The sequence below is a fragment of the Phasianus colchicus genome, chromosome 3 (genome assembly GCF_987193195.1).
Source record: "Phasianus colchicus chromosome 3, bPhaCol1.hap1.1, whole genome shotgun sequence".
NCBI lineage: Eukaryota > Metazoa > Chordata > Aves > Galliformes > Phasianidae > Phasianus > Phasianus colchicus.
Genome location: NC_143438.1, coordinates 84158291 through 84164451, shown reverse-complemented (window position 1 = coordinate 84164451; position 6161 = coordinate 84158291). Strand labels below are relative to the sequence as shown.

At 44.9% G+C, this 6161-nt stretch overlaps 1 long non-coding RNA gene across 2 annotated transcripts; it reads left to right on the top strand.

Moving 5' to 3' along the window:
* Positions 1–603: 603 nt before the first annotated feature.
* On the top strand, positions 604–3100 carry LOC149918717 (uncharacterized). Of its 2 annotated transcripts, none has more exons than XR_016465659.1 (3): positions 604–847; positions 1782–1963; positions 2547–3100. It is a non-coding gene; the product is annotated as an uncharacterized LOC149918717 (long non-coding RNA). The 2 variants fall into 2 exon arrangements; XR_016465658.1 differs by having other exon boundaries at positions 2464–3100.
* The last annotated feature ends 3061 nt before the right edge of the window (positions 3101–6161 follow it).

Sequence of the window (6161 nt, the reverse complement as noted above, 5' to 3'; positions counted from 1 at the left end):
CTTGGGTGCCAGCTTAGCAAAACGGTGAGACGCTCCCTTGCACCTTGATGTAGAGATGGATTTCATCCAGCATGAGAAATTTGCTTCTCCAGCAAATAGAATTTAACAATGAGCTGTGCAGGCAAAGAAACAAGACGCTTCTCTTCTCAGCATCCTAAGAACAGTTTGCTTTGTCGACAAGAGAAATGAGAGAGAAAATATCCCCCTGGGCACTATTATGTAAAGGCCTCTGTGGTGCTCAGCTGTCCCACTAAAGGCTTTGCAGTAGACAGGCAGAGATATAACCTACAGGTCAAATTTCCCCACCCACTGCAATTGCACTGCAATACATTGGGCTCCACTTTGAGAGGTTGCATGTGTCCTCCAGTCTTCGTGCTCTTGCACTCCTTCTCTCTTGCTGAATTTCTTCAGCAAACATCCAGCACAACCACGGCAGAGAGCCTGCAGCCTCCCTGAGGCTCTGCCCCAAGCAGCACCTGGGGATCCACACAAAGCCAGCGAATGCCTGGGTGCTCTTGTCAAGTGGTGAGAGCCAATAGACACACCACAGGAGGCATTTCATGGTGTGCCCACTGTGACATCAGTGTGAGTGGTATGGGGAGGAGAGCCATTTACCCACTGTGTACACAGCAGCCACTGGCGGTGAATGGCTGCGGGCAGTATGATTAATGAAAGCAGGGATGTGCTACTATCTTGATAAGAGAAGCAGCCTTGATTGCCGCACAGGTTACCAGGCGCGTATTTTCAGGGAGAAAGGACAGCAGTAAATGTTTTCAAGGACAGACTGATGTGGCCACAGTCCATCAGCATGGCAAGGCACCATAGCCATGGGGCAGGCAATAGAGAGGTGAGCCGAGTGCTACAGCTGAGATGAAGCACTGTCAGGCATGGGACGGTGACACAGCTGCCAGCATCAAGTGGCCATCTGCCCTCAGGAGGGGGCCTGCAACCAGCATCTGCAGAGTGAGATCTCCAGCTCCTGGCAGGCAGCCTGACCTCCTTGCACCATGATCTTGTCAAATCACCTCAGAGAAAATGGCTGAGTGTCCCGGCTGGCTTCTGAGCAGGACAGCAAAGGACAAGCAGGGTGATTCACTGATGCTGCCAGACAACCCTTCCTCCCCACTGGCGCCCACCCGCTCCCCGCTCTCCCACGCATGGGTGCCACTGGCGTCCACTCCCCAGTGACCCCTTGACACCATTTTTAAGGACATGAGTTTTAATCCCAGCTCCGGCTTAAATCCTTTCCGGCTGACTCAGTCCGGGTGGCTGATTCCCCAGCCTGTACCTTTCTTTGACAGGCTGTTTTGGAGGAGGAACAGGAGCAGATGGCTTTTAATTGCACTGCTAAGTCTTTGGTTTCCACTGATTTGTCCTTGCATAGTTCCTACCACAAAATCCCTGGTCCCAACGAAGATCAGGCTGCTATAATTAGCATTGGAAAAGATTAAGATAAGGAGTAGCTAACTAGCTAATTTATCAGGGATCCAAGAAGGAATACACTCTGAATGTTGATGTGTGTTGCAGTTAGGGTTTATTGTTCCTTACAGCCTCACTGTTGTTAATATTTTGGGGATTCATTAACACAATTAATTAACACAAGCAATTTCAAGAAACTTGCAGTGACCAGCAGAGGAACCAAACTCATGCAGGTTCCACAAGGGGGATTTTTTCAAACCCTCATCGATCTCCCTGCTGCATCAACGCCTCACTGGGTTTTTGAGACACTCATTTCTGAAAGCACTGAAACAGCACTTGTATTTTTCCATTCTATTCCTCAGCATCACACACCCATTTGTGTGACATCTTTACCCAGCTTTCAGGGACAACAAGCCATGGAGGAAAGACTGAAAGAGATCTGCAGCTTCTCTCTGAATGGAATTTAAAAATCTGAGGTTCCTTCAAAACTGCCAAAATGTAAATGTTTCAAGCTGATATACGGACTGTCAGAGGAGAGCAGAAGGTTCGTGGCTGGAGAAATATTACTGAATGTACATATCGTATCAGATGCTGCCTCAATACGTATCAATGAACAAGTAGTCCCAGAGCCCTAGCTCTGTAATCCAGAAGCTGATGTTTTATTCACTGTATGTCCAATGCTTTGAGACCAGGACAGTTACACATCACAGTAAATATATATGCACATCTATATTGCACTGTCGTTATCATATTTCTACTTCATACATAGATATAAAATATTTTCTGTCCCCTCTGGCTATGCAAGTACTTCTTAGAAGCAGAATATTTTACAACGTTGTTGTACAGTATTTTCACAAGAAGATGTACATTAGTAATAAAATATCCTCCTCCAATTTATATTAAAGCGTCTCTTGCTTCTGGCTGGGGAAGCTCACAGTGCCTGTATAGCCTCTTAAACTCTATAAACACAGCTATATATCTTCTGTAGAAAAAATAACAATGTCATGATTTATGGGTAACACTCTCTGTTAATCCTAATAACAGGGTTAGGAGAAGCAATTTGCAACATGGTTTAACCTTCAAATTTAAGGATCTTCAGAGACTTTCCTTCTTCTGCTCTTCAACAGAAAAGCAAACAGGCAGCAGAAAAGCAGCACGCCTGGCCATACAGAGACAGAGCTGCCAGATGAAAAACAGGAAACCAATCCAGTTTAAGAGCAACAGCAAACTGTAAATATGCATCTCAATGGAAACACGTTCTCCATCTGCAATGTTCTTAGCATACACCCTTTATGCTTCACAAATGCCTGGAGGAGGACAGCAACATTGTAAAACTGACCTGGAGCAATCTCATCTCCTGAGCCGCATTCTGGCAGCCATATAAATGGCGCAAGAATGGCATTCCTCCATCCCTCACCACTGAGTCACTGATTCCCACCTTTTGACTGGAGAATGGACGCATGCTCTCTTCTCACCCTGTATTTTCTAAGTCCTGACCTCATTAATGCCTGCACAACATTTAGGGTAATGCGATAAGTACCAAGTGTGGCCTTTGTATGAAAGTGAATCTCCATGCCTATCTGTCCTGGTCAATGTCATTTCTGTTTCCCAGTCCCCATCATTTACTAGCCCCACACATGCTTCCTGCTGCATGAGCTAGACTCCCTGGCTGGAGTCTGTCTCCATAATGCACTGCAGTCATCAAATTGCCATGATGCATCCTGGCAGTGCAGACAGTGTGGAGACTAAGATGTGGTAAGTAAGGGTCATGTATTGTGGCCACGGGGCCAAGAAGCCCAAGAGGACCTGAGACTGGAAGCGCAGGAAGCCTTCTCCATGAGGCATTAGAGATACTCATGCAGCCACACTGTTTAATACTGCCTCTCCCAAAATGAAAAATGTCATCTCAAGGTCAGTGTGAATGAAAACTCACACCAGGGTGAAACTCCCATCTTGTTAAGACTGAAAGAAGGAAAGGAGTGCAGAGCAAGCACATACAGCAGTAGAGATTACAGAGAAATTTAATAAGGGTTACTGCTTGCCACAATGTAGTAAGAGGATAATTTTTTCTCTCTCTTTTGTTGTTTTCATTCTTTCTGAAGGAATAGCCAAGGTTGATAACTCTGCAGATGGGCAGTGAACAATGAGCTGATGTCAGCTCAGGAAGAAGTTCCCGTTACAGATGGCAGCCAGAAGAAAGTTGAATGCCTCCGCAGGAAAATCAGACAAGCAGTACATGGACTACAGCAATTGCCTCAAACAGGGGACTCAGAGAGTTATAGCTGGCCTTGAAGGCAAGAGGAAGACAAATAATGTACTGACAAAGGAAGGAAAGGACTAGTACAGCAGGCGAGGGTTTGGATGTTTTTTTGCCTCTAGAGTTCTGGCAGTGACATTCTTTATGGTCTTTGGGGGTGAGGTATTTTGCAGGAAGTCCAAGTAATTGCCTGCAGGAGATTTGTTTCTCCAAGTGCTGTGGTTTCACTACACCTCTGTAGATCAGGCCCCATCATGTTTTTGAGTGACACCAGCTCACGGCGCTGTCTAAACACAGCAGTTATTATTAGCACCTATGCACTGTGGATGCACAGGCTTTAACCACTCAGGCCCAGCCTTTGGGAAGAAACAGCCTGTGTTTTGCTGTGTACATTTGCAATGATTCATGAGATTGTCTGCAATCGCTGTAAAAATAGTACTTACGCAATTCAGGAGCTACTACTGAAATCCTGACATTATTGGGTCTTCCCCTCTTAGTCACACTCATTTCAATTAATTTCCATGCCACCAAGAGAACATCATACAGAAAAGGCATAAACCTGAAAGAGGAACTGGGGGAGTTAGGAAATGCAGCAAAAGAGGATGATCATTTCTTTGCAATTGTGATGAGGAAAGATTGCAGCTGTTATTCCTCCTGTAGAAGCGAAATGTGCAAACTCAACGAAAAAAGGGAGACAAATCTGTAAGAGCCGTGGTTTTTTTTCTTTTGTATTTTGCTGAGCTGTTTTCTTTACTTTTAAAGTGAACAGCCATGACATGCCTGTAAGGTATGAAGGAACATACAATTTTCCATCCATTTTCTACCACAAGGCCGCTTCATTCTTTCTCCATTTCCATCTGGACTCAGTTCTGCAGCTTTTACTGCACCTGCATTCCAGTGTGTGTCATCTCTGCAGCACCTGAGGAGGACCATCTGAGGGGTGTCTCACAGTGCACATAAGAACATGGGGTTTAACCCACCTAAGCAACCTCGCAGAGCTGTGCTTCAGACATAGGGCTCTTTTTCCCCTAGGGAGCTTTCCTGGCCCAGGCCCTAAGGATCCACCACACAACCTCAAATGCAGACAGAGGAGACCTGTGGATGTCTATCCAGGGACAAAGGCATCTTTCAGTATTCCTAGCTACCCTAAAAAACCCTTTCAAGTAGAATCTGCAGAGCCAAGTGATGGGCCCCATTCCTGTATTGGTAGAGAAGCCACCACTGCTGCTAGATCTGTTGAACCCATGGGGTTGCTTGGTCCATGCTATTCCTTCCTTGTATGAGGAACACATGGTGTAACCCACAGACTTTCCCTGGGCCATCAGAACAGGGGCACTATTGTCAGAAGAACTGTGTGGGTTCCTGTTCCTTCTCACATTATGTTGTAGTTGTCCTGTTACATACTCATGGAGTTGAGTCTCAGCACTGCAGATTGAACCAGATTTGTTCCTGGTTTCTTTCAAGTCACTTGAAATCCAGATGAAATTAGTAGGGCTTTGTGCATTTGACACACTGTTAAACAAGGCTTTTGAACTGCGTTCTCTGAAAGTGTCTATTCCCTGGGAAAGGAGAGAAGTATCAACATTTGAGTATAAAGGAGCACCAGACAAAGGCCTTCAAAAAGCTCTCTCCACAAAGTTTTTCATGCCTTGCAAAAATGAAAATAAAAAATAATAATGAAAAAGACAAAATTAGTTACAGAAATTAGGCATGAAGGAATACTGCTCAACTTGGTATTCACAGCAAAGCAGATGTGCAAAATGGAACTAAAACCAATGTAGCTGGTCCAATTTGTACAATACTGTGTGGTACATAAGCTGAATTTTGATCCTCCATGGTATACCTCCATAGGTGATAATGATCTAATATCTGCTTGAATCTCACCGAACTCCTTCTGAGGCTACAAATCACTTCTTTGCTTTCAGACTATGGGATCATAGAATCACCGAGGTTGGAAGAGACCTCTAAGATCATACAGTCTAACCGTCCACCTATCACCAATAGTTCTCACTGAATCATGTTCCTCAGTACAGCATTTAAGCATTTCTCAAACACCTCCAGGGTTGGTGACTCCACCATCTCTCCGGGCAGCCCATTCCAGTGTCTGACTGTCTGTCTCAGAAAATTATTTTTTGAATGCAAGGTACTCAACACAAATAAAAGCAATGTTGGCTTCCCGTTTGGTTAAACAGAACTTGTATCTCACTGGGCCAACGGTTTGCCTTTTTGAGGCTGCATGGTAGAGGATGCGAAGAGACCCAAAGGCTTTGTAGAATACCTAGATCCAAGCATGTTTTCTTAGCACACTGGTAGTTTTTCACTTGTAACCCTGAGATACCTGTTACGCCTCCAGGTATTCTGAAAAGGAGCACTCAAACTGCAGAGAGCTGCAGTCAAGTCAAAGCATGGAGCTGAAATGCATGCAATGAAAAGAGACTATTTGGGCCATCACATCACCTTTTATATGAGCAGTGTTTCAAAACAC